The following is a 23,773-nucleotide window of genomic DNA, read 5'->3' as shown; positions in this document are numbered from 1 at the left end:
GTCTCAAGCAGGACTGAGTAAATAACTGAGCTATTGGGTTTGGCAAATATTTCTGGTTCCCCAGAAAATTTGTTTTTCAGTTCATTTACTTTTTGCTTGGAAAAAAAATCTGTCAGCTCTCGTCCTGAGGTAGAAAGACCTGAGGAGAATATTTAATCTAACAATATCTTTCTTAGGGCTTGTCTACATGGAGATTCAATGTGGTATGGTATAAATTACAGAAACAGGAAGATAAAGTAACTGTATGGTGAATAGATTTATGTACTCAGTCATGAGGCTAATAACATACAAGGGAAAGAGAGAAATCAAGAAGCACAGGCACGGGGAGAAAAGATTAGGGTTTAAATATTAGCTTGATCCAATTTTAAAGGAATCTGCTAAATCACAACATGATCGAAGTGACAAAGTAGTAACAAATTATCTTGCTAGGAATTATGTTAAGGATCCTTGTTCTGCATTCTCTAACTTAGTAACGATAGTAATAAATCTGTGTGATTACTTCTGTGTGGCTTTATGCATGTTTGTTTCAGAGAAGGAAAACACGTCAGAGGATCATCTGGCTTTTGAAATAATCACCTAACAATGCAGAAGAAGGAATGGTGGTCAGGAAGCAAAAACAGAGATTTTTTTCATGGCCCAGTGAGGTTTGTCAGCACTTATACAGTCATTTAAAACCCCAGGACATCTGGACTCTTAGTTTGTGTTTTGACCTCTTCTGCCAATGATACTGGATACTGGAACATACAAAGTCGAAGGCTTTTGCAGACCTGATTTACATCAGACATTCCTGTGTGAGAGAAAAGCTTGCTGCTCTCAGCAGCAATGAGAGGTGAATGTTCTTTAAAATAAGGCTATTTAGAGCAGTCTTACTTTTATTGATAGATCATTATAGGGTCCTGAGAAGCAGAAACATGCTACTTAAAACAAAGTATGTCCAGAGCAAATAAAATAATAGAATTAAAATACAAAATATCTTCTAGCTGCTACTAAAGGAGGAAGTGCCTTTTAGCCCTCCTCATTTTGATTAGTAGGGGCCCAGTCAACAGATTACAATATGGTCAGAGGGTGGCCAGCACTTTGAGTTGTCAGGTCCAGTATTTGCTGATAGTTTTATAACTTCAGTTTTCATTTTAGCTATCGTCCACAGAATTTACAGTGTGATGACTCCCAGCAGCTTTCTGAACAAGAAATGCAGGTTTATTCGCAGGGTAGGCCTGCTTTCCTGGCTAGCTTTTGAAATGGCTGGAGTTCAGAATGACTTACAGAAAATGTTTATCCAAAGCAGTTGTTCCATTTAATTATTACTATTATTATTTTATTTTACTGCTGCATCTAGTAAGACAAAGAAGAAGAAAAAAGACCCTGGAACTGGCCTTCATTGCCTAAAAACTGCCATGTTAATGTCCATGTAGTCCAATATCACAGACCAGTGCCCCATATAGCTCAGGATCTTGTCTACAGAAGGGGCCAATAAAGGAAGGAGTAAAACCTCTATTATACCCCTAACTGTGCCATATTGTTGTGACGTGTGGGAATCATTTGATCTGCTTGTATTCAGAGCCATGAGTGTTTGAGAATTATTTGAATGTTCTCCTAGTCAGTAAAACCTGTAGATACCTCTTCACATTTGGATAAAAGTCTAATTTCCAGACCATTCAATTAATAACTAGATGCTGGAGAGTTTAATGAAAAACAGTTAATGCCCCTTCTCTCCCCCCGCCCCCCCCCAAAAAAAAACTTTTTTGTTCTTGCCTACAATTTTTTGGGGGGGAGAGAGGGGACATCAACTGAATATGAAAGACAAATTCTCATGTGAAACTAGTCTTTGTTGGGAGACAAAACTGTTTGAAATAAATAAATGGCAATTTTTTTCATCAAATAGCAGATTGAGGCCAATGTGTATAAAATTCACAGGTTTGCCAGTTTTCACAACAATGTCACATTGAATGGCAGAAACCGTCAAATTCTGCCCTGGATAAAACTGATCAATACCACATATTTTCATTTAGATGCCTGCTATGATTAGAGCTGCCCTCACTTCACTATGCACTTTCACCACCTACAGCAAGCAGCAAAGGGAAATGTTTCAATTTAATATATGAACCCTTGTGCTGAAGCTTCACAGGAATTACAGCTGCAAGTAAATTACCCCTTCTTAACCCCTACCACTATAAATAATCTGTTCTCCAGCTCTTAATGCTCAGTGCCTCCTCCAGCCTGGAGAGTATTTTTCCTTTCTCTTTCTCTATACCTTTTGTTGTTGTTGTTATTATTATTTTATTGCTAAATATAGAACACCCTGTTTACCTTGGTCAGTAGCTTCTAGACCTTTGTGTTTTTTCCCCAGCCCCAGTCAGGAAATGAAAAACAGATGGAGTGTTCATTTAAGGACAGGAAAATAACTTGAAATAACCAGATGAACATATTCTTATGGTTGAATTATGTGATCTTTTGTTAAAATGTGTGGCTCCTTGGAGGCACTCCAGGATTGTGGGGTTGTGGAATATTAATTTTACAGACTGCCCTGAGTTCAGAAGTGAGGCTTCTCCAGACAGCATGAATTGGACTTCCTTCTTCACTTCTTATGCTTCAGAAATAGCATTTTCCCAGCAGAGTAAATAACTTGACTGAAATAGAAATCAGCTTGTCTGGAAATTTGGGGTACAGTAACGCTCACTTAAAGTCGTCCCGGTTAACCTTGTTTCATTGTTACATTAAACAAGCATGTTCTCTAATAGATCAGTAAAGTTGTGCGATGCTCCCTTATAATGTTGTTTGGCAGCTGCCTGCTTTGTCCACTGCTTGCAGGAAGAGCAGCCGGTTGAGCTAGCTGTGGGGGGCTTGGAACCAGGGTGGACTGGCAGCCCCCTTCTTAGCTCCCCTAAGTTCCCTGTTTCAGAGTAACAGCCGTGTTAGTCTGTATTCGCAAAAAGAAAAGGAGTACTTGTGGCACCTTAGAGACTAACCAATTTATTTGAGCATAAGCTTTTGTGAGCTACAGCTCACTTCACTTCTCTGTCTGAGGGGTTGGAGCAAATGCGGTTGTATCGCAGAGCTTGGCTGTAGATGATGGATCGTGTGGTGTGGTCAGGGTGAAAGCTGGAGGCATGTAGGTAGGAATAGCGGTCAGTAGGTTTCCGGTATAGGGTAGTGTTAATGTGACCATCGCTTATTAGCACAGTAGTGTCCAGGAAATGGACTGCTTGTGTGGATTAGTCTAGGCTGAGGTTGATGGTGGGATGGAAATTGTTGAAATCATGGTGGAATTCCTCAAGGGCTTCTTTTCCATGGTTCCAGATGATGAAGATGTCATCAATGTAGCGCAAGTAGAGTAGGAGCATTAGGGGACGAGAGCTGAGGAAGCGTTGTTCTAAGTCAGCCATAAAAATGTTGGCATACTGTGGGGCCATGCGGGTACCCATAGCAGTGCCGCTGATCTGAAGGTATACATTGTCCCCAAATGTAAAATAGTTATGGGTAAGGACAAAGTCACAAAGTCACCAGGTTAGCTGTGACATTATCGGGGATAGTGTTCTTGACTGCTTGTAGTCCATCTTTGTGTGGAATGTTGGTGTAGAGGGCTTCTATATCCATAGTGGCCAGGATGGTGTTATCAGGAAGATCACCGATGGATTGTAGTTTCCTCAGGAAGTCAGTGGTGTCTCGAAGGTAGCTGGGAGTCCTGGTAGCGTAGGGCCTGAGGAGGGAGTCTACATAGCCAGACAATCCTGCTGTCAGGGTGCCAATGCCTGAGATGATGGGGCGCCCAGGGTTTCCAGGTTTATGGATCTTGGGTAGTAGATAGAATATCCCAGGTCGGGGTTCCAGGGCTGTGTCTGTGCAGATTTGATCTTGTGCTTTTTCGGGGAATTTCTTGAGCAAATGCTGTAGTTTCTTTTGAAGCTTTCACCCTGACCACACCACACGATCCATCGTCTACAGCCAAGCTCTGTGATACAACCGCATTTGCTCCAACCCCTCAGACAGAGACCTACAAGATCTCTATCAAGCATTCTTACAACTACAATACCCACCTGCAGAAGTGAAGAAACAGATTGATAGAGCCAGAAGAGTTCCCAGAAGTCACCTACTACAGGACAGGCCTAACAAAGAAAATAACAGAACGCCACTAGCTGTCACCTTCAGCCCCCAACTAAAACCCCTCCAACGCATTATTAAGGATCTACAATCTATCCTGAAGGATGACCCAACACTCTCACAAATCTTGGGAGACAGGCCAGTCCTTGCCTACAGACAGCCCCCCAACCTGAAGCAAATACTCACCAGCAACCACATACCACACAACAGAACCACTAACCCAGGAACCTATCCTTGCAACAAAGCCCGTTGCCAACTGTGCCCACATATCTATTCAGGGGACACCATCACAGGGCTTAATAACATCAGCCACACTATCAGAGGCTCGTTCACCTGCACTTCCACCAATGTGATATATGCCATCATGTGCCAGCAATGCCCCTCTGCCATGTACATTGGTCAAACTGGACAGTCTCTACGTAAAAGAATAAATGGACACAAATCAGATGTCAAGAATTATAACATTCATAAACCAGTCGGAGAACACTTCAATCTCTCTGGTCACGCGATTACAGACATGAAAGTTGATATATTACAATAAAAAAAAACTTCATATCCAGACTCCAGCGAGAAACTGTTGAATTGGAATTCATTTGCAAATTGGATACAATTAACTTAGACTTGAATAAAGACTGAGAGTGGCTAAGTCATTATTGCAAGGTAACCTATTTCCCCTTGTTTTTGCCTACCTCCCCACCCCCAGACGTTCTTGTTAAACCCTGGATTTGTGCTGGAAATGGCCCACCTTGATTATCATACACATTGTAAGGAGAGTGGTCACTTTAGATAAGCTATTACCAGCAGGAGAGTGGGGTGGGAGGAGGTATTTTTTCATGCTTTATGTGTATAAAAAGATCTTCTACACTTTCCACAGTATGCATCCGATGAAGTGAGCTGTAGCTCACGAAAGCTTATGCTCAAATAAATTTGGTTAGTCTCTAAGGTGCCACAAGTACTCCTTTTCTTTTTAAGTTCCCTGTGCGGCAGCCGCCCAGCAGGCTATCAATTGCTGGCAGTTCAGCTCTCCCTGCCCCCCGCTGCCCCGTGCTGCTCCTGCCCTCTGCCTTGGAGCTGCTCCTGGGAGCCTCCTGCTTGCTGTGCAAGGTGGGGGGGAAGGGGTGCTAATGTCAGGGTGTCCCTCCCCACCCCTCCCCGCCCCGCTCCTTTACCCCATCCACAAAGCAGCTGTGGAGACGGGACAGGGCTCAGGATAGAGGGAACTTGCTGGCAGCAGCAGCTGTCTCAACTTGCTGATGTACTTAAAAAGGCAATGTACTTGCAGTAGGGTCAGCATACTTAAAGGGGAAATGCGCGTCTCTCTCACACACACATGGTGTGTGTCTCTGTCACTCTCTGCCATGCTGTCTCCCCTCCCTCCATTCATACTGCCTTGTAGAATGTGAGGCTACATTAACAACAATTGTGTTAACCCTTGAGGGCTCAGCCAAGTGCTAGTTCATCATTTAGCAGTAAGACATTCCCTGGGAAATATCCCACCCTCTGACTTCATCTCAACCAAGCTTGACAATCATCACTGCTGTGTACAGTATTATATTGGTTAAAACTTATACTGTGTGTGTTTGCGTGCAGTCTTTTGTCCGACAAAAAAAATGTTCCTGGAACCTAACCCCTCCATTTACATGAATTCTTACGGGGAAATTGGATTCACTTAACATCATTTCTCTTAAAGTAGCATTTTTCAGGAACATAACTACGTTAAGCGAGGAGTTATTGTATTTGTAACCTTAATCCTGATCTTAATTTTGCAACTGGCCCCCTAGATTTGTAATGCAAGATCTGAACATCGTGATGTTTGATTTGTTTGAAATCTATAACCAGGTCTTGTATATTGGGTCCTTGTTGAATCAGAAAGGGACTTTATCTGTACTTTTATGGACTTTTCTATGCCTTTCATGCTGAAATCTGACAAAGTATTTTCACAAACAATGTATACAAGAATAACTTCTCAAAAATTATAAATTAATATTCAATGAAAATTTGGGCTCTGCTCTGGTTAGTGACTCATTCCCATGATCTTACTGTAATTATTATACATTATAACCCAATGAATAGTTTGGACAAGTAATTTCCACGTTATAGGTTGTTTGCAAACAGCTCACTTCAACTTTTGCCCACTTAGAGGCTGTTCCCAGTTCATGGGGTAGGGTGAAGAAAGGAATGAAGGGGGTGGGAGGAGAGAGCGAAAGAGAAGGGAGACGCTAGCATGGAGTATGGCCATAATGTAATAGCAATGAACCATGGCAGGATGTTTATTCCTGGGTCATTTCTGTATGCAGGTCCTTGGTCACACATTCTATAATGGACCCATAGCTCAGTAACACTCTTCCTGTTGTAGCTTATTACATAATACTTTCAAAACAGGTAGCTTATGCCCATAAGGGAATGTTTGTTTTGCTTGGTCTAGCTTTATTATAGAGCACTGAGAAGTGCTCAGCCAAACAGAGCAGGAGATCAACTGAACATTCCTATTGCATAAACTGTGAATAGAGCTGCGGGCCTTGCACTGCTGAGGTAATAAAAACCATACAAAAGCTCCTGCATAATTGTCATTATTACAAGCAGGGCACTGCTTCACTGAGTTCAATTTCAGTGGGAGGGAGTTACACTCCGTTTAAATAGAGGTAATCTTTCTGGACCTCTTTTGTTAGATTCTCATGCTTCATGATAAATTTATATTTGTCAGTGTGGCTCACCCTTGTTTAAATTGAACGATGCCTCATTCAGAGGTCTGAAAAAAGGACAGAGCCACTTGGCTTTATTTCATGATCCCTATAGGGGTTTTTTGTCAGAACCGCTCATGGGCTCTGGTTGCAACAAAGGTTTCCTTGGAGACACATGCAGAATCATGTCACTGCTCCAGTTCAGGCCTCATTGTTGGATTATTCAAGATCTAACAAGATCAGAGCTGTTCCTGTCCTCTACTTTGAACAGAGGTAACCTTGGAGGCACTGATAAATTGACATAACTCCAGTTCAACCCTTTGTGTTCAGATTATTTCATTCTGTGTTGGCTTCATTGTCCTTGAGCCATTTTTGTGAGGGAGCTGGGAACACCAACCTCCCAATAAAATACTTTTTTTTTCTGTTGAAAGTTGAACTGGACGTTTTCCAGAGCACAAAATCAAAATCCACCCTCAAAATTCTGGCTTTGTCAAACCCAGCTAACAAGGGCAACAGCCGGAATGGTGCCAGGGTAACATCAAGGAAAATAGACAAGTGACACTTGTCAAGGATTATCTATTTCTGAGCTTCCTGTAAACATTCGTACAAAACCTTCAGACTGAACTGAGATTCTGAATGTTTCGCTGCACTATATTGCACTTGTTAATATTAGGGGAACCCGACACTTGCTTTTATAAGACCTTGTTTATAGTTGTTTATACTTCACCAAACTGTAATTGTTTAGGCTGAAATGTTCCATGCCAGGTATCTGCCTCATGCTTTATTATTTTATTAAAACTTCAGCCAAAACAGCTCAGCCATTTCCAAGTACCAGGCTAATAAAAAATATGCTGTTTTTGACCCATGTTAAAAATTTTGGCAGCCTTTCTTTTGAACAGCTCTAGCACCAGCTACCTTTGGAGCAGGGGCTTGAAATTTGGTGTAGTGAGGGGTGTCCTTTGTGTCAGGTATATGCCTTTTGCCATTCTTCATGGAAGTTCATCCAAATATGGCCAAGTTATATCCCTTACATGTAATGTTGAACATCAGGTTTTGACATTTCCAGAGAGTTTTCAGCCACATCCACAAATTGTTTTGCTGTCCAGAAACTTTTTTTTTTTTTTTGGCAATTTTTACTGTTTGCCAAAAAAAAAATAATAATAAAAAATTGCCCACCTCAAGTTAAAAGAATATTATTAAAGTTGCAAAGTTAAGAAATGCCAGAAGTTAGGTTGCCTGTGCAACCTTAATTCAGTCCCCTGTCTGCATATGCATTGTGAGCCAGTCTTTAATTACATGATGACTTACTATTTTTGCCGTAGGGCCAGGCCTCTTTCAGTGTGCAGGATGGACAGTCAGATATTTGCTGACACCAGAGGAGTGGTGACATTCAAGAATCTTGGCCTCCATTTCAGACACTAGAAGCCACAGTCAGTTCTGCCATTCCCTCAAGCTTGAGTCCTTCTGCCCCCTCCCCTCCAACCTGTACCTGTCCCGCTCCTGGCTCCTTGTCTCACTCCCAATCTCTTTGTCTACACAGTCCCAGTTCTTACTTTGGCCTCTAATCCCAGTACTACTCTCCTTGCCCAGCCAGTCCCAGTTTCCCCTCCAGCTCCTCATCTGACCCGTCTCTTCCTTCTGCCAGCACTAGCTTAGACGTCTCATCTTTTTCCCTGGGCTCCTCATCCAACCACAGTTTCTCCCCACCACCCCGCTTCCTTGTCCTAGTCTCTTTTCCTAGCCAGTCCCAAGTCTCTTCCTGCAACTCAGCTCCTTGTCAGATCTGTTTCCCCCTCTAGCTCCTAGTCCAGGCTGCCACTTCCAGCTAGTTCCAGTCTCCCACCTCCCTGCAGCTCCTTGCCCAATCTCACTGTTTACCTTCAAAGCCAAATAAGTCAAAGTCGTTCCCCCCCCAACCCCCCCCCCCCAGTCTTTACTGGAATCTAGCCTAACCAGTACAGGCATCCTTTCTCTACTCCCCCAGCTCTCCATCCCAGTGTCCCCTTCTCCTGTGGGCTCCTTGTCCCAGTCTCCTTGCCCAGCCAGTTGCATGGTTTCTCTCTCTCATACGCATCCCTTCATGGGTATCACCAGGCTCCTCACCCAGGCTACTCCTTTTCCTCCCTTCTGCTTCTGCTTTCGCCCCCTTTGCATTTGAGTCTGGCTTCTTCCTCCCAACAGGTGGGAGCATGGGGAGAACAGAAGAGAGAGGCTCCCTGCTCTCAGTTCTGGTGGCCAGACCCACCCCAGCCTGGAGCAGCAATTATAGTCCTAGTATGTTCCCATAATCCTGTGCTGGAGCTCAGTTGCTCTGTAGGGATAGAGCGTGTGTAGTACAGTCACAAGCAGGAGCGTTGTGGGATGCAGCATGGTCAGTGAGGACAGAAGTTTCAGGGATTTTAGCTGTTCAACTCTGGTAGGTCTCTACTGAGCATGTTGTAAATTAAATTTTTCAATTTTGTTTCAACAATTTCAACATGAAATGTTTCAACATTTTGAAAGTAAATGCTATTACTTTTCAAAATGTAGCCAAATTTAAAATTTGAGATGAAAAATACCTAAAACTTTACTGAAAAACTCATTTCAGATTGAACAAGACTTTTCTTTTGGATTTTTCTGTTCAGCCTCTGAACTAAAAAATCCACTGTTTGCTCAGCTCTACTACTAACATAGGTTTTCTTGTTTGTAATTTATATGGTAGTGCCCAAAGGCCTCAGTTAGTATTTACGGACCCATTTTGCTGGGTGTTACAAGGCAATCAGCTACTCACCCTGTTTCCACCATCTCACCATGTGGAGGAGGGTTGGACTTGTGGGAGGTAGAGAAATTTTAGGATGTAGTATATTTGGTGAGCTATTCTCTTCAGGCTGCTATAGCAGGGATCTTGTCTGAAACACCCTGGCTACTGGGCTCTGGCTGGACAGACCAGGTTTGTTAGCTTAGTAATAGGGCAACTGGTGTAAGAGATGGTGTCAAGGTTCCTTCCCCACTGTGAACTCTAGGGTACAGATGTGGGGACCTGCATGAAAACCTCCTAAGCTTACTTTTACCAGCTTAGGTTAAAACTTCCCTAAGGTACAAACTATTTTACCTTTTGCCCTTGTACTTTATCGCTGACACCACCAAACGTCTAACAGATATACAACCAGGAAAGAGCCTGTTTGGAAACGTCTTTCCCCCCAAAATCCTCCCAAACCCTATACCCCCTTTCCTGGGGAAGGTTTGATAAAAATCCTCACCAATTTGCATAGGTGAACACAGACCCAAACCCTTGGATCTTAAGAACAATGAAAAAGCAATCAGATTCTTAAAAGAAGAATTTTAATAGAAGAAAAAATAAAAGAATCACCTCTGTAAAATCAGGATGGTGAATACCTTACAGGGTAATCAGATTCAGAACATAGAGAATCCCCCTAGGCAAAACCTTAAGTTACAAAAAGACACAAAAACAGGAATATAAATTCCATTCAGCACAGCTTATTTTATCAGCCATTTAAACAAAACAGAATCTAACGCATATCTAGCTAGATTACTTACTAAGTTCTAAAACTCCATTCCTGTTCTATCCCCGGCAAAAGCATCACACAGACAGAGAGAGAGAGAGAGGCTTTGTTTCTCCCTCCCCCCAGCTTTTGAAAGTATCTTGTCTCCTCATTGGTCATTTTGGTCAGGTGCCAGCGAGGTTATCCTAGCTTCTTAATCCTTTACAGATGAAAGTCTGGCCCTCTGGCCAGGAGGGATTTTAGAGGTGTTTACCCTTCCCTTTATATTTATGACAGATGGTCACTACAGAAACAAACCTGCAGTCAGCAAGTCCTTCAGTGGTCTTGGTTTTACCCTGCCATTTGAAATTTTGCTGTCTGAGAGCGTGTGCATGTTGATGCGCAACTGCTTGTTGACTTTAAATGAATTCCCGCACAGCCTTTGATGATCCACTAAGTGCTGTGGTGATTGGGGAATGGCAAAAATGACAGGAGATGGACACTGCTAGGATTCATAGTCATTAACCTATGTGTAGGTGAGTCAAGACTTTGGTAGCTCTGTGTTGACTTGGGGTGACACTGTAGTTCAGCAGTATCTTGACCGACTTGGCTGCTCTATTCAGGGACAGCACAGCAGACCTCAATCTGAGGAGGGGGGCTAAAAATTGTGTATCCCATACAGCCTAACCCGCTTACTAAGGCTGAAGTGTGTCCCGTCACGTGGTTGAAACTTAAGCGGGACTCAAAAGGCTTCCTTTTGTCTCAATGTTACGGCATGGACTGTCCATGCATTCCTTGATTGTCCAAATCAAACTGACCGTCCTGCTAGTGGACCACTCTGATGCTCGAAAGCTTGAAGATACTGTATCAACACTGCAGCACTTAGCAAGATGCTGTTTGCTGAAGAGGATTGACTGAGGAGAGTGCTGGGTATGCTTTCTTCTGGAAGAGAAGGGATGCCTGCAAAATGAGCCACTCGACATGAGAGTCAGCTTTCTTTTATGCCTGGATGCTGTACAAACACAGATAAGAGACAATCCAGCCCCTAGAGGTTTACAACCTAACAGAGGTAAACAAACGAAGTGTTGGGCATGGGGATATAATGTTATAAGCAAATGAGTACGGTGATGAACTGGCACAGTTGAGTCATTGATAAGGATTTTGTTAGGTTTTTGTATTGGTGAGAAGGATTTACAAGAGTGGGGACGTTAGTAAGAGGAAGGAAGGAGAATAGGGACAGTCAGAGCCCTTCACTAGCCTAGCCAAGCAGGATTTTGCAGGTTTCACAGCACAGGTGGGTCTTGAGGAAGTATTGTCTGGCGGTCAAGGTATTAGCTTTATAAAACAATTTTGGGAGCTTTTCTCATGCAAAGTTTGGAGGTGCTGGAGGGAGGAAATGACTGGCAAGCAATACAGGCTGGGACTGGAGCTTTAGCAGAGAGAAGGCAGTAGGTGATAGGGCTATACAGTGCAGCATTCTAGGGCATGGTATGGCAGGGCTAGATTAGATCTTACAAGAAAAAGCAATACATTGTTTGATGCACAGATGAGGCAGGAGCCAGTGGAAGGACAAAGAAAAGATTACACAGTGAAAACAACAAGCCCAGGTACATTTAGGAGCAGTATTTGAACGGGCAGTACATTGGGATGATTTAAAAAAAAAAACTGCTCTAAAACTAATCCCAAATGAGTGATTTGGCAGGTTTAAAAAGTTTCCCTTCCAATTCCATCCTCTTTCTCTCACTACATTTATCCTATGCCTTTGAATCTTTGTCACTTTTTTAACTTCCTCCCAACATTTCTTAAACTCATGTTCATATAGCACAACTCATTTTAAAACGTTTAGAATTCAGCTTCTGTGAATTCCTTTTCTGAACAATAAATGGAGTATATTTCTGCAAAACACTGTGACTTCCATGAGCATGAATTGCCTCAAACTGGTTTTCCACTGTTCCTGAATATATTTTATTTTTAGACTGAAATTAATGCAGTTCAAAGTTAATGGACTGAGATCTCTTGTGACTGAAAGCTATTAATTCTTCCCTAGAAATAACACAGCTGTGCAACCTTCCCACACACCACCTCAGCCTTGGTCTGGGGATAGCAGAGCAGAGTTCAGTGTCCAGGGACATTCCGTGCTGGGCATCTCTTCTGGCTAAGAAGCATTTAATAAAATATATTTTCTTTTAATCAGTGCATCATGGATGTCTTTATTTTCTGGGACAAAATTTTTGAATTGGTTTGAGGTCAAGAGATCAGGTGCTAATATCATTACCCTACAGAATCTTTCATGGAATCAGGAAAGCAGGTTAATCTCTAATGTAGTTTCAATAGGGTTTGTTACTTTAGAGATGCAGTTGGCCCAAGATAAGTAGCTGAAGATGCAACTATATTCAGCCTTGACCCAGATGCTGATCTGTTAACACTGATGTAAATAAGGACTGACTCCCTTCAAGTCAATAGATTTAAACAGTGTTAAATTGTTTGAAGGGAATTAATAGATAATTTGAGTCTGGCACAGTTTTTGTCATTTTCCTTTTACCTGTGCTTAAATCTTGATATTTTTTCCCCCATCCCACAGAATTGACCCTTGTCCAAATGTCATGCTCGTGGGAAAAGTTCCTTGTCTTAGTGCTTAGATTTCTATGAGTCTGTCAAGTACCTGACACTAAGAAAAATATTTAAAGAGGAAAGTTTGTATGTGTATGGGGAGGGCGGTAGACATTAAAAGCACTTGCATAAAATCTTAGGCCTCCTTTTCTCTCTTGATTGAAATAATATCTTAAATGGATTGCAACACTGTCATAAATATAAAGGGAAGGGTAAACACCTTTAAAATCCCTCCTGGCCAGAGGAAAAACTCTTTCACCTGTAAAGGGTTAAGAAGCTAGGATAACCTCGCTGGCACCTAACCAAAATGACCAATGAGGAGACAAGATACTTTCAAAGCTGGAGGGGGGAGAAACAAAGGTTCTCTCTGTCTGTGTGATGCTTTTGCTGGGAACAGAAAAGGAATGGAGTCTTAGAACTTAGTAAGTAATCTAGCTAGATATGCGTTAGATTCTGTTTTGTTTAAATGGCTGATAAAATAAGCTGTGCTGAATGGAATTTATATTCCTGTTTTTGTGTCTTTTTGTAACTTCAGGTTTTGCCTAGGGGGATTCTCTATGTTTTGAATCTGATTACCCTGTAAGGTATTCACCATCCTGATTTTACAGAGGTGATTCTTTTACCTTTTCTTCTATTAAAATTCTTCTTTTAAGAATCTGATTGCTTTTTCATTGTTCTTAAGATCCAAGGGTTTGGGTCTGTGTTCACCTATGCAAATTGGTGAGGATTTATCAAGCGTTCCCCAGGAAAGGAGGTGTAGGGTTTGGGGAGGATTTTAGGGGGGGGAAACCTTTCCAAGCAAGTTCTTTTCCTGTTATATATTTGTTAGACACTTGGTGGTGGCAGCAATAAAGTCCAAGGGCAAAAAGTAAAATAGTTTGTACCTTGGGGAAGTTTTAACCTAAGCTGGTAAAAATAAGCTTAGGGGTTTTTCATGCAGGTCCCCACATCTGTACCCTAGAGTTCAGAGTGGGGAAGGAACCTTGACAAACACTATGCAAACAGATGCAAGTACTTTCTTCTGTACATTTTTGTGCACTAATTTTTTAAAAAATCCTTGATTTATTTATACCCTAACGAACATCTATAATATAGGAAAACTTCGGAATACAAACATACAGAGGAGCCAGCCTCATCTCTTCCCCCCGCCCAAGCTATTTCTCCCTAAAAACTTCATCTCCCTTTCTTTTGCTCTGCATAAAATTAAGCACTATGTTAAGAAAAAAATTTTATTGGACATATCATACAGTTCTTGTCATGTACTGATTATATAATAGTTGAAATGCTACATTTCTATAGGAATTTATAATCAGTATTTAAAGTCACTATTCCTCAATAGAAACTAAATATAACAGTTGGTAAAAGTGCTGGCTTGGCTTGCTGCTTTTCAAGACCTGTGGCCAACGTAAAGTCAATTGGCTGTGCGTTGTCAATGAGCCACCTTAGCTTGAGAGGAGCACCTAGCTCTTAATTCACATACAATGTGCGCCCAAGAACAGTCAAGCCAGAGAGACTGTTCTGCCTTATTTTCTGGCAATTGTCACAACTGTGTGTAACTCTTAATTTCAGGCCTTGAATTGTGCCAGCAGCTTTTGGAGGGGCCAGAATGACATTCCAGCATTTTGCTGGGGAGCTAGAGCACCGTCCCAGTACATCTGGTACTTTTGCTTATAGTACCAGAACTGTGTTCTAGTACTTCTTTTTTTAGGACTTGAGCACTGTTTCATTTATATGCTGATGGAGGCCAAGCATCCAAATACACTCATGCCACCACAGTGTGACTTGGAACTTGGTGTATAATCATTCCACCTTCCAATGGCTTCAGTTTCTGCTTTGACTCCAGAACTTAAGCAGTCTTGACACCTCTATTGATAAAGTCTTTGGTTCTCTGATGTCAGGCCTAACAAAATAATAGTTACTTTTGAGGACAGGGATTCTTGATAAAGGGTTACTTGATGCTGGTTTAAACTAGAGTAAATTGTGGATTCTTTTGAAACCTGAAATCTTTAAAGCATGGTTTGAGGACTTTAGTAACTCAGCCAGAGGTTATGGGTCTATTACCAGAGCTGGTGGGTGAGGTTTTGTGGCCTGCAATGTGCAGGAGGTCAGACTACATGATCACGATGGTCCCTTCTGGCCTTAAAGTCTATGAATCTATATAACCCACAGGGAGGTGAGTTCATATTAGGGCTGTCAAGCAATTAAAAAAAATTAATTGCAATTAATTGCACTGTTAAACAATAATAGAATACCATTTATTTAAATATTTTTGGGTGTTTTCTACGTTTTCAAATATATTGATTTCAGTTACAACATAGAATACAAAATGTACTTTAGATTTATTTTTTTATTACAAATATTTGCACTGTAAAAAAAGAAATAGTATTTTTCAATTCCCACATTACAAGTACTGTAGTGCAATCTCTTTATCATGAAAGTTGAAACTACAAATGTAGAATTAGGTACAAAAAATACTGCATTCAAAAATAAAACAATGTAAAACTTTAGAGCCTGCAAGTCCACTCAGTCTTACTTTATGTTCAGACAATTGTTCAGACAAACAAGTTTGTTTACATTTGCAGGAGATAATGCTGTCTGCTTCTTGTTTACAGTGTCACCTGAAAGTGAGAACAGGCGTTCGCATGGCACTGGCATTGCAAGATATTTATGTGCCAGATGTGCTAAAGATTCAGGAAATAGCTTTATTGGAATGCAATGGGATGAGGAGTAAGGAGGTAGGGTGAGGGAGAAACAGACTGCAGGGTTTGAGGGTTTTGGGAGCAGAAACAGACTGGTGGGGGAGGGGGGTTTGGCAGGTTGTAACAACAAGAGTAGACAGAATCTGGAACAGAGTTCTGATTTCTGCATCTTAACATTGCTCTGCTGTCTAGAAAGTAGCTGTGAAACCCATTAGCAATATGTATGTTCCACCACCATCACCCCAAGTGGGTTGTCTATGTCAAAGATAACAGCCTGCTACTGGTATCTGTTACTCCATTAGCTCAAGTGGGTAGAGGTCTGTGCTATGATCTAAAGGTTCCAACCCTGATGATCACAGAATCATAGGACTGGAAGGGACCTCGAGAGGTCATCTAGTCCAGGCCTACCTTCACTCATGGCAGGACTAAGTATTATCTAGACCATTCCTGACAGGTATTTGTCTAACCTGTGTGACAGGGTCAGGCCAGATGGCTACAGGAGAGTGCTAGAAGGAAGATACATTAGCCCTAGATTAAGCAGGTCCCTTTCCCCTGAGTAAGATAATGGGCTGTTCCAGAACAATCAGGAAGTTACTGGAACCAGTTATGGCAGGCAGGCTAATTAGGACACCTGGAACCAATTAAGAAGCTACTAGAATCAATTAGGACAGGCAGGCTAATCAGGGCAACTGGTTTAAAAAGGACCTCTCTTCAGTTAGGCGTGTGCGAGGAACTGGGAGCAAGAAGGCGTACTGCTGGAGGACTGAGGAGTACAAGCATTATCAGACATCAGGAGGAGGGTCCTGTGGTTAGGATAAAGAAGGTGTTGGGAGGAGGCCATGTGGAAGTAGTCCAGGGAGTTGTAGCTGTCACACAGCTGTTACAAGAAACACTGTAGACAGCTGTGATCCACAGGGCCCTGGGCTGGAACCCCTATGCCTCCAACTCCCTATTGGATACAGGAGGAGTTGACCTGGACTGTGGGTCCTACCAGAGGGGAAGGTCCCTGGCCTGTCCCCCGACCCACTAGGTGGGCCAGCAGAGACAGCTGGGATTGTTCTCCTTCCTTTTTCCCATCTGGCCAGTGATGAGGTTAGCTGAGTGGACGGCAGGTTTGAGCCACTAGAAAAAGTGGTCAGACTGAGGGATGCTGTGAATCTCTGAGGCGAGCAAATCCGCCAATAAGCGCAGGACCCACCAAGGCAGAGGAGGAACACCTGCTCTTAAAAATCTCCAATGACAGAGATTCCACAACCTCCCTAGGCAATTTATTCCAGTGCTTAACCACCATGACAAGAAGTTTTTCCTAATGTCCAACCTAAACCACCCTTGCTGCAATTTAAGCCCATTGCTTGTCCTATCCTCAGAGGTTAAGAAACACATTTTTTCTCCCTCCTCCTTGTAACCACCTTTTATGTACTTGAAAATTGTTGTCCTGTCCCCTCTCAGTCTTCTCTTTTCTAGACTAAACAAACCCAATTTTTTCTATCTTCCCTCATAGGTCATGTTTTCTAGACCTTTTTCATGTTTGTTGCTCTTCTCTGGACCTTCTCCAATATGTCCACATCTTTCCTGAAATGTGGCACCCAGAACTGGACACAATACTCCAGATGAGGCCTAATCAGTGTGGAATAGAGTGGACGAATTACTTCTCGTTTCTTGCTTACAATACTCCTGCTAATACATCCCAGAATGATGTTCACTTTTTTTGCACCAGTGTTTACACTCTTGACTCATATTTAGCTTGTTGTCCACTTTGACCTCCAGATCCCTTTCCGCAATACTTCTTCCTAGGCAGTCATTTCCCATTTGGTATATGTACAACTGATTGTTCCTTCCTAAGTGGAGTACTTTGATGATTGATGTGGCATGTCAATATGGTTCCACATGATAAAATTTCTGATTTTTCAACTTCTTTTAAAAAGAAATAATAGTAAATTATATTATAATAAACCTTCTTAGAAGAAAGTTAAAGTTGTAAAGTCAAGCAATCAAAAGTTAGGAAATGCCAGAATTAAGGTGCCTGTGCAAGCTTCATTTAGCCCCCTTGTGCATATGCATTATGACACAGATCCACGTCTTGTGCTTCAGAGTTTCAATCTCCATGTGTACTGAAATCCCCCAATATTTTCCTTTCTAGGGTGGACAGTTGACCTAGGTCTGTTGGAAACGCTGTGTGACAGACTGACTCTATTTTGTGACATCCTGGAAAAATCTCACTGATTTAAGTTAAATGTTACTGAATTAAATTCTGCATCTTTGGAGTTCACTGTATTGAAAATGCAAATGTTTATGTACTATTGTGAGATTCCATGGAATTTATTTAGCAGGAAGACAAGATTAATGTAATCTCTCTAAGCTATGGGGAATTTCAAAGGTTTTATTGGAACAATATGTGTGAAGTGGATTTCCTTAGGAAATACTTGTGGTCAGAGGAATGCTAATTCTCACCTTCCAAAGCCAACCTTTGAAACTACCCCCTGGAAATGTTTGCATATATTAGTTCAGACTGGGCTCTCCAGGGTCCAAGAGACAAAGAAAGGACTTTGGGATAAATAACCAGGAATTACACTAACTCAGGGCCTTCTTTCTGATCCAGGAAATGGACAGGACTCCCCGGTCCACAGAGGGCCACTTTCCTTAGGGGGGGATTCGAAGGACTTGACTTCCTGAGGCCTCATAAGACTGGATGCTCCTTCTAAGCTGAAGCTCTGATGAACTTTCAACTACAAAGACACCCATGGGAAGGAGGTGAGCTTGGTAAGCTTATTAGCCTGCATGTAGTTTCTTTTATTGTTTTAAATATGCTTTCTCTGTTGTGCTTTTACCCTAGGAAAATGGGCTTGCTTAGAAAGAACGGTGTGGTAACTTATATCTGTAGCAATCACTCTGTTATCAATCTATGAAGAGATTTAGGCAGCCGGTCTGTGCTGGGAAATACACAGTGAAGAGAAGTTACTGTGCAGCCTGGACATACCATAGTCAGAGTTGAGTGAGACACAGGTCTCCACCAAAGAGAGGCAACGACTGAAGAGCTAGAAGCTTGAGAGCAGGTGCCCTTGCTGGACCACTGCAAGGAAATACAGGTGCAGTTCTCCTGAACTGTGAGATCCTGTGGTGCCACAGGGTAACCAGTATTACCAAGTTGGTTACAGCAGAGATGTCCTGTCAACAGAGAACAGGAGCAAGTCCATCAAGCAGGAGGATGCTGTCCCCATCATGTAATCAAATAACAACTTGTTCCGTCACACAAGCAGTCTTGGCCGAGAGCATTAAAACAAGTCTCTGTCCTTATTTTGCATGGCAAAGCCCCAGCTGGCTTGCCAAATGCATGTTGCAAAGTGTAGAGAAACCCACAAGTTTGCCATGCCACATGGGTCAATGAAAGGTCATCCCTGTTCCAGTTCAGGCTGATATCTGTAATTGTTCCTTGCAGATCTTTGTGTAAACAAGGATTGCTCAGTGATCTTGAAACTAGATCATACGATGATAAATCTATATATGTATAAAGATTCTGCAGCATCAGGAAAAGCTGAACGAAGTGAGACTGCCAGAAAGAGCAGAATGTTCGTGGGGAGCCATCCATTAAAGAGCAGATGTTTCCTGTCCATAAACAAACCCAGGCAAACCACTTTTCTTAATGTGCTCAGAATAACTGTTGCTTACCTCCACAAAGGACAATGTTCCACCTTGAACTCCATTTAATTTTCTGCCTGAAAAGTAGTGACAATGAGAGAACCTTAGCACTTGTGGGAGGGTTGGCTGTAGTTCAGATAAGCATCAAAAAGTTCAACTGCTTATCTGAAGTTTATCCAAAACCCTGTGGCCTGGAAACGGCACAGGAAAAATACAAAATAGGAGGATGTTTTTGTGAGAGCTGTTAGCCCATTTCCCCCAAACCATTTTAGGTATCAGTCTGGGCTGATTGTGTAACATGGGGTTTGGACTTCATGGGGGTGCACACCTGGACTAGTCAGGCATTTGAGAGAAGAGGCTGTTAGCAGATTTAAGGAAAAGAGGACTATTTAAAAGGAAATCTGTCAGAAGAAGCGGGGCCCTGGAGCTTTTCAATGCAGGGCCTCTTTCTTCCATGAAGGTAGAGGGGGAGGGGTCACAACTCCAGATGGACTTCTTCTGTTGTGCTATCAACTATATGGAATCAGTTTCTGTGTTTGGGGGGAAATTTGTTAATCTGTGGACATTAGTTAGTTTCTTCATTGTTAAAGCAGTTTTAAGGTACATAATCACACTTGTTTGTCTGGACACCAAAATGCATGTCTGGAATAGATTTTTGTTAAACATCATGCTGCACGTTGAATGAAAACTTGTTGAAGATGGAAAGCGCAATAGCCACCCTTCATTTAAGATGAATGTAAAAAGCTATTAAACCCCTTTATGGAATAGATAGCAGAAACATTAGAAGCCACCGCCCAAACTACAGGCCACATGCAAGGCAGGATAGATATGTGAGGCATGTGAGTGGAAGGGTTTAACTGTGGCTGAATGCAAACACAGGGAGGCTAGGTAAAACAGCAAGGAAACCTCAAGGACAGGCAGAGAAGCACTTGTAGTGTGACCTTGAGAAAAAGCTGAGAGCACAAGCTTTTGGATAAGGAACGGGCTAAAAAGAGCCTTTGAACTTTAAGCAAAGGAAGAGTGCCCAGTTGTTTGATTCCTACTGTGTTCAGGAAAACAGTACTTTGTACATTCTTTCCAAATAAACTGAATTGTATTAAAGAATTACCTGACTCCATCCATCAATTTCTCCTCTGAACAGAAACGACCCGCAAGGCCTTGAACATCTGCTAACTGCTCAGGGATAACAATATTATCGTTCTCCCCAATGCTGTAATGGCAGCATTTCTGTTTCCACCCACATTTCAACAAGTGAGCCTTCCACAGGCAGAGTTTTTTCACACCAGAAGAGGTAAAGGAAAATTGATTTCAACTAAATGCAATGGCCTAGTCAGGATAAAACCCAATACTACAATCCAGCCTTGCAAGAAGTGGGTGCTACTCTCTTGGCTGAATTTGGGACAGCCAGTCTTGATACTTTGGTTTGGAGGTTTGCCTTTTTTTCAGGTTGCTCAGTCAATTTGACTACCACTAATCTCGGCCCCGCTCTTAGATTACCAGGGAGCTACTTTTCACAAAGTTTCCTGCACACTCTTATCACTACACTGAGCCCTATCTCATTAAATGCTACCACCACTTTCTCTCTTTACATGAGAAAATCAACAGATTATGGCACAAGTGTCCCCCCCAGTTAGCTAAATTCTGCCTTAACTTTCACCTGATCAGCAGGGTTGTTAAACTATAAGTCAGGGCAGAATCTGGGCGTATTTGAGAGGTAGGTTCTGTACAGCTTGTTAAAAAGAGGATCTCAACGGAGTTCTGGTAGTAGCTGGCTAGGTCTCAATAATCGCAGTAACATTTTTTGACCAAATATTCCAACTCAACAAAGACAGTCAAACCATGCCTTCCATAGACCGCTCCTCTCACATTAACGTATCCCCTTGGTATAATGTGGTTTCCAGCACAATTTCATTCCACCTTTAGTTAGTGGTCCTAGCTACTAAGCAACTGATTTTGGATGGTCCCATGAATGGTCACTGAAGGTGGACTGTGCTGTTTCTTATTCCAGTCTCGGCTTGCAGGATGTGCAAAAACACATTTAAAAGAGAGATGTTTTCAAATGTCTAAAAATGTTTTGGATTTGGTTTTAATTTGAGGAAAAGTTTCAACTCGGTTCCTATTTTTTCTGAACACAGTCATCCACTTCCCTTCACTTCTTGACTCCTTTTCCCAGTCACGCTGAAAAGAAAAACCCGATGCAAGGGTCCTGGCTAAAGAAACTAGAAAAAGAGTTCCATAATAAAACGTGGGCTAATCTAACCCTCTTTAATTTGTTCCAGAATGGTAATATCAGATGAAAGGGGTTTCACTTACACTAATGGGGTGAGTATTAAATGTCTTGTGACAAGTCTAAAACTACTTCTTGCTGAGGGCAGGTGAATGAGACATTGACTTAAACAGTGTTACACCAGGACTGAATGTGGCCTATTGATATGAAAACAAGTTAGCAAGGAAGCATCTGCTATTTCTCATGGCTTATTGCTTCCCCAGAGTACAAGGCAGGAAATCCAAAATGAGAAGAGGTAAATCCTCATAGAACTGATTTTAAAAAAGAAGCAGAAAGAGGAGCTTCCTCTTGCTTTACATTGTCCTATTTTCATGCTAGGGAAGAGATTTGCCACGAGAAATAAGATGAATATTGTGGCATTCTGTACCTCAGAATAGCACCCTGAAATCCCCATATTCACCACTCTCCTATGATTATGATGTATTTTGTACGATGCAATGCCTTGTGAGGTATCATTTTAAAAGTCTTGATCTGCTGAACATTAATTTCCTGTTGAATTGTATGTGCTATCATTGTATGTGAAGTAATGAAGTAGAGCTTTATGTGCTATTGAAATATGTTGTGAGGTTGGAAGATGCTCACAGCCAGCCTTTCATTTGCAAAAAGGAGGGCCTGACAGGCATTGATGGCTTAACAGAAAGAATCCACTAACCCAGAGGCTCCTTAGAGAAGGCACATATGCAATGGAGACTGCTTGACCAACGGGTGGACTGCCTGACCTCCACACCACAGCAAGGGTCTGTCTAGCAGCTGGAAGAAGGTATAAAAAAAAGAGACAGTGACATCATCAGTTGCCTCCCTCCCCCCACCTCAACACCTGGAAGATCTTCTGGAAGACAAAACCTTTGAATGAGGGAGTTTGGTCCCAGGCTGGAGGGAGGTCCGGTCTTTGTATTAAGGAACTGTAAACTGCTTGTTCCATGTATTAAGGTGGAAGACTGTTTGTTTGATTCAAATCTTGCTTAGTTTGTTTAAGTAAGAGTTTAGACTGCTAATTTATTTTTATTTCTTAGGTAACCAACTCTGATCTCTATGCCTGCTACTTATAATCACTTAGAATCTATCTTTCTGTAGTTAATAAATCTGTTTTGATATTTTACCTAAAACAGTGTGGTTTCAGTTGAAGTGCTTGGGAAATCTCAGCTCAGGTTTCAAAAGCTAGTGTGTGTCCATTCCACACTGAGGGAGTGGTGAACTAATTAATGAACTTGCGCTGCCCAAGGGATCCTTGAGCAAGGTAAGATGGTACAGTTCTGGAATGTATGGCTGAAGCTTGAGGGAACTGGCTGGAGCCTTTCTATTGTTGGTTCATGCATGGCGGGGAGATCATTTGTGTAACTCAGTTGGGTGTGTCCCTGCCTGTGGATGGCTGTGTAAGTGCTTGTCAGGGGCTTGTAGCTTTACATTAGCATCACAATGTGAGGGACAACCCAGGCTGGTGAGTTTGGAAGGCTCAGTGGTCCCACAGTTCACGTTGCACCCTGGGAACCCTGCCACAAATATAAATGTTATGTTTTAAAATACAGCACACTCCTGTCCAGTTATTGAATGAGCCCCATTTTCAGCTACATAATCATAGTACTTAATGTTATGTCTCCTGTTGAATGTCATTACTTTTCTTCATTTTTTAAAATACTGAGCACTGCTCCTCAAAATAAACATAACAATCATAATTAGAAGTTTTGTATGTCAGGCAGCCAGAATAAGTGTTAAATTGCTTTAGGGCCCTTAAATGTGTTCATGGCTTTGTGGCTGCTGTTTCTTTGATTTCAAGTCAAAGTAAACCTGATAATTATTTGAAACATTTATCATTCCTGGTCTTGTTCATTTGATCTTGGAATCAATCTTGGTAAATACTCAGTGATGCAATTGTGGGCTCAGTTTAGCAACAGGGACTTGATTCTCTTACCACACAACCTAGTTATAGGGTAGTGTAAATTGTGACAGACCCAGACCAGTGGGATACAGGAGTCTGGTGGAAGGCAAATACACTGGCCACTGGATGAACAGTTTTCTGTTCCCTGAGTGACCAGAGCAGGGGCTGCACTACAGCAATCAAGAACCTGCTAGAACCAATTAAGACAGGCAAGCTAATTAAGACACCTGGAGCCAATTAAGAACATACGAGAATCAATTATGGCAGGCAGACTAATCAGGACACCTGGTTTAAAAAGGACCTCCCATCAGTTAGGGGAGGGTGTGCAAGGAGTGAGAAGGCATGCTGCTGGAGGACTGAGGAGTACAAACGTGATCAGGCTTCAGGAAGAAGCACCTGCGGTG

At 42.1% G+C, this 23,773-nt stretch overlaps 1 protein-coding gene across 5 annotated transcripts in view; it reads left to right on the top strand.

Annotated features, from left to right (window-relative positions):
• PLCXD2 (phosphatidylinositol specific phospholipase C X domain containing 2) overlaps positions 1–23,299 on the top strand; it is a 96,895-nt gene extending 73,596 nt beyond the window's left edge. Inside the window, exons 8-10 of one of the 5 annotated variants that reach the window (XR_012664522.1) lie at positions 18,170–18,321; positions 21,486–21,528; positions 22,100–23,299. The gene's annotated coding sequence lies outside the window, so the exon portion shown is untranslated. Of the gene's footprint in view, positions 1–18,169; positions 18,331–21,485 lie in introns of all 5 variants that reach the window. The other 4 variants (XR_012664523.1, XR_012664521.1, XR_012664520.1 and 1 more) reach the window with 4 other exon arrangements.
• The last annotated feature ends 474 nt before the right edge of the window (positions 23,300–23,773 follow it).

This window comes from Caretta caretta, chromosome 1 (assembly GCF_965140235.1).
Source record: "Caretta caretta isolate rCarCar2 chromosome 1, rCarCar1.hap1, whole genome shotgun sequence".
Lineage (NCBI taxonomy): Eukaryota > Metazoa > Chordata > Testudines > Cheloniidae > Caretta > Caretta caretta.
Note: the sequence above shows the minus strand (reverse complement) of the source record. Positions and strands in the feature narration are given on the sequence as shown.